Source organism: Talpa occidentalis, unplaced genomic scaffold (genome assembly GCF_014898055.3).
Source record: "Talpa occidentalis isolate TD23 unplaced genomic scaffold, MPIMG_talOcc4v2.1 talOcc4.7, whole genome shotgun sequence".
In the NCBI taxonomy this organism is placed as follows: domain Eukaryota; kingdom Metazoa; phylum Chordata; class Mammalia; order Eulipotyphla; family Talpidae; genus Talpa; species Talpa occidentalis.
The window spans coordinates 59781419-59793825 of record NW_023605083.1 but is presented as its reverse complement, the minus strand read 5'-3'; the positions used below and the strand labels follow the sequence as shown (position 1 = coordinate 59793825).

The window sequence follows — 12407 nt, the reverse complement described above, 5'->3', positions numbered from 1 at the left end:
GGCAGGTCGGGGCGGGGTTTAGGAGAAAGGGAGGCGGTGCCCGCCCGGCGGGCCGGCGCGCGCTGTGGGGCCGCGCCTTTGTGGTGTCGGCTGAGCCCGGAGTCCTGAGCGCACGGGCTCCAGCGCTGGGCTCCCTGGGTGAGCCTTGGAGCAATTTAGGGGGTCAGGCTCTATCACTTCTCTGCCTTGCGATTACTCGGCTCATTTTTATTCACTTTCGGAGACGTGGAAGTTCTTAGGACGGGCTTTGTAGCCCCTGCCTCTCGCTGCAGCGCTCTCGGCTTGTCCTTGGTGCCGTCGTTGAGGCCAGACACATGTGCCTGCCTGAGGACCTGCCTCTGCTTTTGCTCTCCTGCTCCCAAGGCTTCTCTCCCGACTTGCCCGCGGGGCCCGCTGTCTCTCCTCGTGCAAAGCTTTACTCAGAGGCCGCCTAGGTGCTCGGCTGTTCTGTGTCTTAGGGTACCTTGCGGTACAAATGACTTAAAGTGGTTCCCATGTTAAGCAAAGTTACAGGTTGCTAAGGACATCCCTGGCCAGCTTCCTCGTTGATAACAAGGTCACGCCTTCGTTTTGGGTGGATTCTAGGAGCTCAGATACAATGGCATAGAACTTGCTGAACGCCCTCCCTCTCCACTAAAGTGGTATTTCCCTTTCCCAGCACCTATTTCCCCGTATTGTCACTCAGTACCTAACCCTCTGCACCCTGTCTTCCTGTATTTACACTGTTAGTCACCAGGTGATCTCATCCCCTCCTTTGTTTTGAAATAACTCCAGCCTGGACCTGTCCCCATAGCCAAAGCCAGACTTAGCCAATTGCATAAGCAGTATTTTCGCTTGAAATGTAATCGGCCTCTGAAACTTAACAAGGTCAAACAGAACCATTGATTTTCCTCTCGCCCCCATCCCCGGACCGCAGAAACTTGCTCTTCTCCCAGCTTTTCCCCCATTTTAGTTCAGGGCACCACCATCTACGCAGCTGCTCAGACCGAATATCTAGTCATTGCAGATGAACCTCTTTCTTCCTTTCCTCCCCTACAGCTACCACATCTAATTCGTTATCAATTCCTGTCACCTTTATTCTCCAAACCATAACCCAAGCCGTTTCCATTTCTACTTCTGCATTTCTAGGCTAATCCATCATTATCCTTCTCTTGCCTCCCACTGGTCTGTCTACTTACACTCTTACTCTCCAGCTGTCAGTGTTCTTTTTCAACCATAAATCACATCTATTCTTAATACTTAATTACATACATTTTGGAATAAAATAAATTCTTTGCCTGGCTTTGGAGAATTCACAGGCTCTGACTTCTGCCAAATTCTCTGGCCTCATGGCTTTCCCTCTTACTCCCTCGTAATCTCGGTCATTCCTCCGCACCACCTTTCTCTCACCCCTCCAACTGGCTAAACTGGTTCTAGTCTCAGGGCCTTTGAGTTTACTTTCATTTGAAAGGCTGTCTTTCCAGATCTTTAAATTGTACTCCTTTTCATCATCAGGTTCCAAGCCAGTCAAATTTTACTTCCTTGGAGAAGACTTCTAAATATATTAACCCTTTTCTCTAGACAAGGCACTATTCTAGACACTACGTGGATAACCTCATTTGAGTGCCTCAAAACTATAGTATGGGTACAACATTATATGTTGGTTTAAATTATTTCATGAGGGCCTTCCTGGTGGCACAAGGGATCAAGACGCAACCTGGGAAGCTGTCCACAGCCACGGCAGCAAGAATTGGATCCCCAGCCAGGGAGCTGACCCACATGGCGCCGCAGACCTCTCCTGCCTCGCTCACTGCTCCCCTCAGCAGTGTATTTCAGTGGATCTGCCTGTTCTGCTCCCCACTCTGTCTCTGGTGAATCCTCTCAACCCCTGCCCCCCACCTCTGGCCTGTACCCCATTTCTTGTATGCATAAATAAATAAATCTTTTAAAAATAAATAATTTCATAAATTTGCTTGAAATCATTAAGTTATTATTTTAACTTGTTTATTGTCTGTCTCACATTACTACTCACTCCCCATGTCTGTTTTTTGGGGAGAAATTCATCCCCTTATTCACAGCTCTTTCCCCAACACCTGAAACTGTTCTTAGAACACAGGAGATGCTCAGTCACCTGTGTTGACTGAGCCCAACTCAATTGTAAGATCCATGACACTGGGTGTTGTGTCAGTCTTGTCCACAATGGAATCTCCAGAGTCTAGCTGTGGATGTTCAATATACAGTTGAATAAACTAAGTCGCTTTAGTTAACACTGACTACAGTTGTGTGAAAACATTTTAAGAACTGGACTATGCTATACAGAGTTATAATATTAAAACGTTTCCTGCCTTACCACTGTTATCTGCAGAAAAAAGGGAGTGAGAGATGTCTCTCCATGTATTACTATTATTTTTTTTTAAATCTTTTACTAATGGTAAAAAAAAAGTTAAATAGTCTAGAAAAGGATTAATTGAAAATAAAAATCCTCTCCCCACTTCCTTGAAATAACCATTGTTTTGAGTGTCTTTGGAAATTTTAAAGATATATACAAGAATATTTCCATGAATAATTGCAACAACAGTAGTTTTTCAATTGAAATATTCATCCACTAACATTTCCTAAAGTACAGTGTTAAGATAAAAAGTTGGTTTTGTTATGTTTTCTTTTAATTTCTAGAAAAACTGTATACCAAACATACCTACACATGGCCTAATGGTGCTGTTGTCTGTTTCCTTTTAAGATGGGGCTGCCTAAGTCCAGAGTCCCAAGGTTCACATGACACCATGATAGCAACTCCACTCTCACTACAAAGGTCACTGAAATGAGAGCACTTTTTAGCAAGGCTCCATAGGGTAGACCTTGGGTGTGGCAAGAGGCATCCACATCAATTCTACATATATTTCTTCTTGTCCCTAATGTGTAACAGTAGTTCCACCTCCTCTTCCTCATAAGAATCCAGTACCCCTCTTTATGGGTCCATTAATCTAAATAATGACTTGTACTTCAATGGGGCCATTGCTATGCCCACTAGCAAAATACCTCCCTCCCCCCCACATGACCTGGACTTCCAACCCTCAGGATTCAGAGTCATGGGAACAGAAAGTTAGCAAGGGGAGTGGTAAGCAGGACTTCTTCCCCATCTTGCTTCCTAGATACAACTAGTCTTCCTATTGGGGACACAGTGCCCTGTAGTATTCTCTGACTACATGTGTCGATTGCATCTTGAAGAATGAGACCCTGTTACTGGTCAGCATTTTTTCTGAGATGTGCTTCAACTGTACCCTCAGCCGGTCATTCAGTCACTCTCTGAGACTGGCTCTTCTAGAGAAGGTGGTGTGTGATAAGGCCAATGGTTCGCGTGATGATGGGGTCACTCCCAAATGTCTTTCCCTGTGAAGTGGATTCCCTGGTTGGATGCTATTTTGGATGCGGTTCCATGCTTGTGCATCAGGCTTTCTATAAACTTCTGTAGAGATGTGTACAGGCCGAAGCTCTACTGGGAGGAACTGTCAATCTATACCAAGAACAAATGTCTGTTCCTGTCAGAATAAATTGCTTGTCCTTCTAGCATGGAAAGGGCCCACTGCAGTCAATTTGATACCTCAAGGATCACTGTCATTTTGGGAATTCAGCACTGGACTTTCTTTTGGGGAGCTTGGGCATTCAGAGATGATGGTTCTTGAATCAGCCATAGTGAGAGTCCATCTTTGCCACCAGGCTCACTCCATTGATGTGCCCATCATGTCTCCACTCTTGCCTCCTGATCATCTAGTCTAGATACACGAGCCAGGCCTATTTAAAACATAGGTCAGTTTTCTCATGCTCAAAACTCTGTAATGGCTCCCTACTTCACTCACTGAAATCCCAAATCTTTACAAAGTCTTCCCTCCTTGCTCCTCCCCATTACCTTTTTGACTTCAGCTGCAATTTTGCCAAGTTCCCTCTGCTCCAGCCACATGCCCCTTGAACTGACTAGGTCCAGGCCTATTCAGGTCTTTTGTTTCCTTTCTCTGAAACATTCTTCTATAGATACCTCCCTTATTTTCCTCCAATCTTTGTGCAAATCTCCCCTTTTCGATGAAACCTACCTGTGCTCCTTAATCACCCTATTTAACATGATAAAATACCCTACACTTCCCAGTCCAGCATTCTCAATGCCCCTTACCCTGCTTTCCACCTTTCCTCATTAACCATCTATCTTCTGACACACTACAAATTTATGTTTCTTGTTTAATGTCTGTCTTTCCTGTTAGAAGACAGAGTTGTTTATTTTGCTCATTCCTGTCTTTAAGCACCAGGAAGAGTGTCTGGGACAGAAAAAGAGTTCAATTAACAATAAATGAAAACTTAGCCACCCATTAAAAAAAAAAAAGGAAAAAAGTGATGCCATGTATTAAATTAACAATTAAGACTTAATAATCTCTAATGATATCAAAAGTGTGTGGGAATGATGTATCCTTAGTGTGATAGTGAGTTTAAAGTTTGTTGCAACCTTTTGGAAAATCATATAGCCATATGAAGTTGAGGTGGTTCTTATAGAATTTCAACTCTTGTACACACTGCATGGACACCTTTAAAACTACTTTCCTCCACTTAGCTACCCAACTATGATTTGTAAAGTTGATTTAATGGTGCAGTTAGTCACTGGGGCAAAGGCCTGGTATTCACATGCTTTATGTTTAAACAGTATCATTTACGCAAACCAGCATTCTTTTTTCTCATTTGAACTGATTTTCTCATGAGATTTACAAGAGAGTGTAGAAAAATTGTTAACAATAAATTGTTTAAATAGATCTGTTTACTGAAGTTCAATATGCTTAAGTAGTTTGAGTTTTTTTTCCCCCAGCTCAACATTCTTTTTTTTTTTTAATTCAGTAGTTTTTTTTTCTTCCTTTTGAGCTAAAGCTGATTTTAATACACAATTTATTTCAGGTATATCTGATTTGTCTTTTGAACAAAAATTCATAGCCAGCTTTTTGTTGCAATCATGTTTGTTTGTTAGTTTATTATCATTTATTCTCCAGTACTTTTGGGAAGTGAGTATATGCTAGGTCCTATGTCAAATGAGTCCCTGAATTTCTGCCCTCAAGAGATTAGTAGGAGAAAAATAAACAAAGGATTTGTGTTATGTGCTGGGATTGGGCATGCTTCAGGAGGGCAGTGAGAATGGCTGGACTTTGAGTGAGGTGGGAGATGGACACTGAGACTCAGCCTGTGGACAGCTTTCCAAACTCTGTCTTTCACAGATGGTTCTCTATTCCATGTATGGGCCAAATGATCTGAAAACTGTATTAGAATTGGAATATTATCTTCTCATCAAGGACATTAGGAATGAGGGCCTCCCTGGTGGCACAAGGGATTAAGCACAGCACTATGAAGCTGTCCACCACCTCTGCAGCATGAGTTCGAAACCTGGCCTGCCAGGGAGCTAACACACATGGCTCAGCGGACATCTCCTGTCTTGCCCGCTGCTCCCCTCAGCAGTATATTTCAGTCAGTCAGCCTGTTCCGTTCCTCACTCTATAGCTGGTGAATTCTCTCACTCCACCCCCCACCCCCACCCCACCCCGCACCTCTGGCCTGTACCCCAGCTCTTGTATGCATAAATAATTTTTTTGTTTAAAAAAAAGGACATTGTGAATGAGTTGATATAATTATGTGGGCTTCCCTAAAGAAACCTTAGAGCATTAAAAACTTTTTTAACTTTCAATGGAAAGTATAGTTTTGGTTTTTTTTTCCATAAACCCATGTTTATCATTTATGGTTTTACAACACACGCCTGTCTGTGTTTTGTAGAGCTATTACACTATGTATTAATTAAGAAGAGCCCCAGGACTCAACATGTTTGAAGTTTAGATAGCAATTGTTCCACTGATACATCTTGTCTTGCATATTCATTGTTGAGTGAAATTGGTTTTAGAATTTTTGTTCCCATTGGTATTCCTAGTCTATTTCATTCCTTCTTGGCTTTCTTCACAGCCAGTTCTGAATTATAAAGTAGAGATAGCCCATATTGCAGTTTACATAAAAATAAAATTAAAATACAGGAGGGCTATGAATGGGGTGGGCTGCTAAACTTAGTAAAAACTGCACCCCTTATTCTTCCATATAGCTTTCATGACAAAATCAGTAGCTCTGAGAATGTAGGAATAAAGAAGACTGCTGGTCAGAAGACAGATTTTTAGCAGGAGGAAATAATTTGATTGAATTGTTGCCTTATATGACATTTAAGTCATTATATTCAATTGTTTGTCATAAATGATTTTTTTAATCTTTTTTTTTAAGATTTATTTATTTATTTATACAAGCACTGGGTACAGTCAGAAGCGCGGGAGGGTGAGAGAATTCACCAGAGCCAGAGCAGGGAGCAGAGCAGGCAGAAGGACCGAAGTACACTGCTGAGGGGAGCAGCAGGTGGCAGAAGAGGTCTGCGCACCATGTAGGACCCTCCTCTGGTGGCCGGGGAGCAGCCTGGGATCGAACCAGCGCTGCAGAGGCTGTGGGCAGCTTCGCAACCCAGCGCTCAACTGCTGAGCCACCAGGGAGGCCCCTGTCATAAATGATTTTAAGTCACTTAAAGATACGTAGTCTCTCAAGTTGTTATAATAAAGCAGGAAAGAGACTCCACTAAATATAAGATCTGATGGCATAATAAGACATTAGTTAATCATTGTTAATAGGGAAGTGTTAGCAGTAGATTAGTTGGTATCTATTTGGAAACTGTTGTGGGTTGAAGTGCATTGTCTCAAAGACAAGTTGAGGTTCTAACCCCACTACCTGTGAATGTGACTAAATGGAAGTAGATTCTTTGTAGATACGAAGTTTAGGTGACCTCACACAGGCTCTTGCTAAGCCAGCACTCAGCAAGGAGAAGGCCATGTTTCTCCTTGAGCTGGAAATAAACTGAGGCCTCTAGGCCCAGCTGTGGGAGCGGAACACAAAAGCAGTCAAGATTAAAGGCGGTGATGGTTGGGAAGCCTTTATAAACTAATTTCTGTTCCTTTACTGAACTCTTTCCTGAAAATCCAAAACCGCCTAATATGTGAACGGGAGATAAAGTTCAATGGAAAGCACAAGGTCTCAATTGCTCAGAAGAGATTTCTGCCTAAATCAAGTGGAAAAAGCTCTACAAAAATAAACAAAAGCTTCCCAGGAGCTGCACTCTGATGGTGGCGCTTAATGCGATCATGAGGACTCTCTTCCCAAGTGAAACTGTGGGATAAGAGAATCCCTGTGAAACCGGATGGCAGCCGGCTCATAAAGGTTCCTTTGGATAAAGCCCAGCAGAACAACATGAAACACAGGTTGCTTTTTATGGTGTCTCTAAGATGCTCTCGGGCAAGGATATTAATTTTGAATTCCTAGAGTTTCAGTTGTAAACTCTTTCCCTAGAGTTTATAACTAAATAAAATGTCATTCACAAAAAGAAAAAAAAAATGAGTTCAAACTGTTTGAGAGTGGCCCCTAATCTGGTGACTGGTGTCTTGATAAGAAGAGGGGAGTCTGAGTGCAGCCCCAGGGAAGGATGCCATGTGACAGTAGAGGCAGGGGTGGGAGTGCTGCTGCCAGGAGCCAAGGAACCCCAAGAACAGTTGGCAACCACAGTAAGTTAGGAAAAGATAAGGAAGCATCCTCCATCAAAGCCTTCAAAGAGAGCCCGGCCCCACTGACAATGGGATTTCAGATTTCTAAACTCCAGAACTGTGAGACAATACATTTTAAATCACCCAGTTTGTGGTAATTTGTTCTGGCAGCTTTAGGAAACTAATACAAACATCTTGATGTATACCGATATAAATTCCAGATGGATTGGTTAGCAAATACAAAAAGTCGAACTAAAGAAGCAGAAGACATTGGCAACTATTTGCCAAATTCCTGATCAGCAGCAATATCCAAACTTAAAACATTCCCATAATAGAAATTTACTATGTTAAGATTTCATTATCTTATCGCATAATAATGTAAACGCAAAAAAAAAAATGTGCAGCTAGCAATGAAAAACATTTCCAACATCTTTAACATATAAATTACTCGCACAAATTAAAAAGAAAAGCATTATGATTCCAATAAGCAAAAGGCAAAAGGCTTACATGGAAAATTCATGGAAAAAGTACACTTAGCCAATGAATAATAACATGGGCCAATGTTTTTACATGTTCAGGTCTTTTTCTAAATGCCTGTTAATTATGAGGTGACTCTTGTCAAGTTCATCTTTTTGTGCTTCAATTTCCTTCTTCTGTGCACATGTCTAAGAATTTATCCACAAAGGATGCAAAGAAGTAAGATGGCTGGATCATAGACAATATGTATTTTAAATTTAATAGACCCAACAAGAAGTCTATCCAAATACATGTCAGCATGTATTTGTACTAACACTGTCTGAGATTACCGCTTGTCCCTGTCCCCACCAGCACTTCACAGGTTCAGCAGATCCCACTCCCATCTGATGAGCAAATTACACCTGCTTCTTAGAAATTTAAATCCTATTGATCCTTAAGGGTACATTTAATTTCCACTTTCTCTTTGAGGATCTACTTTGATTGCTCAGTAAATCATATTTGCTTTCCCCCAATTACCTCATCATGTATCTACTCAGTCAACAAATACTTAGTGAGTGTTTACTACACACTAGTTATTGCAGATAAAACAATGAATAAACTAGGCAAAAAATCTACCTCTATGGAGCTTACATTCTACGGGGGAAAGAAGACAATAAAAATAAGGTTAAATTCATGATATGACACAGTGTTAAGTGGCAAGAACATGAGGAACAGATGTGGGGGGTAGGAAGTATTAGGGTAGGGATAGGACAGAAATTTTAGAGATAATGTTTGAGGAAAACTCTAGGGAAAGATCATCTCAGCCTTTCTTACAGCATTTCCCACTTTCTAGTCTATGCATTCACTTTAATTTTTTATTGCGATGAAATACACATAACATAAAATTTACCATTTTTAATGCACAGCTCAGTGGCATTAAGTACATTCTGACTGTTGTGCAACCATTCTTGTTCTACATCTCCAGAACTTCTTTATTTTTAAAGATTTATTTATTTATGCATACAAGAGCTGGAGTACAGGCCAGAGGTGGGGGTTAGAGGATTCACCAGAGACAGAGCGAGGAACAGAACAGGCAGATTGACCAAAGTACACTGCTGAGGGGAGCAGCAGCAACTCAGGAGAGGTCTGCTGCTCCATGTGGGTTGCTCCCTAGCCACTGGGGGATCCAACTCATGCTGCAGTGGCTGTGGACAGCTTCATAAGTTGTGTCTAAAACCCTTGTGCCGCCAGAGAGGCCCCAGAACTTCTTCCTCATCTCTCCCAAACTGAAAATCCCTACCCAACAATCTACAACTCCCTCTTCTTCACCGCCCCCCCTTGTAAGCCCCTGATAACCATTGTTCCTCTTTCTGTCCCTATGAATTTGATTAGATATTTCATATAAATGGAATCACAGATATATTCTTTTGTGTCTGGTTGATTTGATTAACATAATTTCTTCAAGGTGCATCCATGTTGTAGCTTATATCAGAATTTCCTTCCTTTTTAAGGCCGAATAACCTTCTGTTTTATATATAAATATATTTTATTTATTCAATCATATGTTGATGATCATTTGGATTGTTTCTACCTCTTGGCTATTGCTAATAATGCTGCTAATGGCGTGGTTATACAAATATCTGTTCCAGTCTCACCTTTCAGTTCTTTTGGGTATTGACCAGAAGTGGAATTGCTGAATCAAATGGTAATTTTATGTTTAAATTTTTGAGGAACTACCACACCGTTTTCATAGCGACTGTACCATTTGAAATCCCTACCAATAATGCACAAGTCTTTACATTTCTCTGTATTCTCACAACACTTATTTTTCTTGATAACCATCCTAATGGAAGTAAGTGGTATCACATTATGATTTTGATTTGATTTCCTGAATGACAGATATGCTGAACATCTTTTCATGTGCTGATTGGCCATTAGTATATCTTTGGAGATAGGGTTATTCAAGTCCTTTGTCCATTTTTCCAAAGGGTTGTTTTGTTGTTGATGAGTTCTAGGCTCTATATTTTGAATGTTAGTCTCTTATCAGATACATGATTTGCAAATATTTTATCCCATTCTGTGAGTTGTCTTTTTATTCTATTAATAGTGTCTGTTTTAGTCTGTTTGTCTACAATTACAAAATACTGTAGACTGGGTGGCTTATAAACAACAGAAATTTCTTTGTCACAGTTCTGGAGGCTGGGAAGTCCAAGATCAATGTGCCAGCAGATTCAGTGTCTGGTGAGGGTCACTGCCTGGTTCATAAATTGCCAACTCTTTGCTGTGTTCTCACAAGGCAGATGGAATAAGGAATCTCTCTGGACACTAATCTCCTCCACGAGGGCTCCAGCCTTATGACCTAATCACCTACCAAAGACCCCACCTCCTAATCCCATAACCTTGGTGGTTAGGAATTCAACATATACATTTCCAGGAAATACAGACTTTCATGCCACAGCAATGTCCTTTGGCATACAAAAAATAATCTTTAATTTTTTTAAATTAATATTTTATATAATTATTACATCATTTTTATTTTTGCACAATGTATGCATTTTCATTTTGGTTATACTCCCCATACAATTGCACCCCCCCTTATTTTGACCCTAGTCCTTCCTCTCCCCATCCCTCCCCCGCAAAATCTTTAATTTTCAAATAGCCAATTTTGTCTATTTTTTAAAAATCTGTACTTTTGTCCATGCTTTTGGTGTCATACTCAGAAATCATTGTTAAATTCAATGTAATAAAGCTTCCCCTATGCTTTCTTCTATAAGTTTTATATTTTTAGAGGCCTCCCTGGTGGCGCAGGGGTTAAAGTCTCAGCACTATCAAGCTATCAGAAGTCACTGCAGCATGAGTTGGATCCCTGGAGAGGGAGCTAACCCACATGGCACAGCAGACCTCTCTTGTCTTGCCTGCTGCTCCCCTCAGCAGTCTATTTTGTCACAGTCTACCTCTCTCATCTTGCCTGCAGTCTCCTCCCCTCAACAGCGGATCTGCCTGTTCTGCTCCCCACTCTGTCTCTGGTGAATCCTCTCACCCCCTAACCCCACACCTCTGGCCTACACAGCAGTTCTTGTATTCATAAGTAAATAAAAATAAATCTTTAAAAAAAATAAATTTTCATAGTTTTAGGCCTTATGTTTAGGTCCTTGATTCATTTTGAATTAATTTGTATCTAGCATTAGTAAGAGTCCAATTTCATTCTTTTGCATTCTAGGTATCCTTTTTTATTATATTTGATAATTTTCCACACTATAAAGTCCCTTGAGGACATGCTGGGTCCTGTGATTCTTTGTATCCTTATAGCACCTTGCATATAACCAGAGCTCAATGAACTGAAAAAAACAGTACATGGGACCGTTGAATTGATTGTTTGTGCATTGGACTGAAGGACCCAGCATATAACAGACATTTTAAAAATGTTTATTGGATTAATTGAAAATATTCTTACTCTGAGAGATTTCATTGTCAAAGGAAAAATTTTTTCAGTTAAGTGCGGTTATATTACATAATACATATATGTAAAAAGAGAAAGACAGATACTGAAAAATAAGATGCATAGCCATTTTCAAAACAAATACTTGCCTTCTATTTTGAAGATGGTGAATTAGAACTAGGAGTTCACCATTTTTCTTTCTTCTAAATCTTTTTGAAATAATCTAATTTAAAAAACAAGGGCTGTGGGAAACTGAGAAGGGTGATGCGATAGTTACATAAAAATGTTCCCAAATGGACATCAGGTTTGCTGATTCTCATGTCCCTGTGTAGTTCCTTTCTGTATTGAAACTGGATTTTAGCCAACAGAATACAGAAAGTGATACTGTGCGGACGGGATGTAAGACTTTAAAAATCCTGGCAGCTTTCTAGTTTGCACTTGTGGGGGAGGGGAGTTTCCCCTTTACCTATCTTAGGTTAATTGACTGCATCCTACAAATTAGACTAAATGCCCTAACTGGCAAAAAAGAGCAAACAGGATTTTGTTCATGCAGGTACCACACATATACGCAGAAAAACTCAGCGATGAGTCACTCAAAGGGGTGGTTAGAGCTTGGGCTTTGGACAGCATCTTAGCAAAGAACAATAAATTTGTAGAGAAGTGATAAGACAAAGGAAAAGGCTTTAAGCTTCCAAAGGCAGCAAACTGTGGGAAGGTAAATATTTGATGGAAACACAATGAAGTAGGTTTTGTTTGCGCAGGTCCATCTTGGTGTTGAATTTCCATCCTTTTTTTTTTTTTTATGGCCCTAAAACTTCCCTGGGAGAGGGGGTTTATGACAGTTCTCATTTCTTTTTTTTTTTTTTTTAAGATTTATTTATTTATGCATACAAGAGCTTGGGTGTAGGCCAGAGATGGAGGTTGTGAGAGGATTCTCCAGAGACAGAATGGGG

At 40.7% G+C, this 12407-nt stretch overlaps 1 pseudogene; it reads left to right on the top strand.

The window, feature by feature from the left end:
* The first annotated feature begins 6853 nt into the window (after positions 1–6853).
* LOC119231424 (40S ribosomal protein S7-like) lies at positions 6854–7355 on the top strand (annotated as a pseudogene).
* The last annotated feature ends 5052 nt before the right edge of the window (positions 7356–12407 follow it).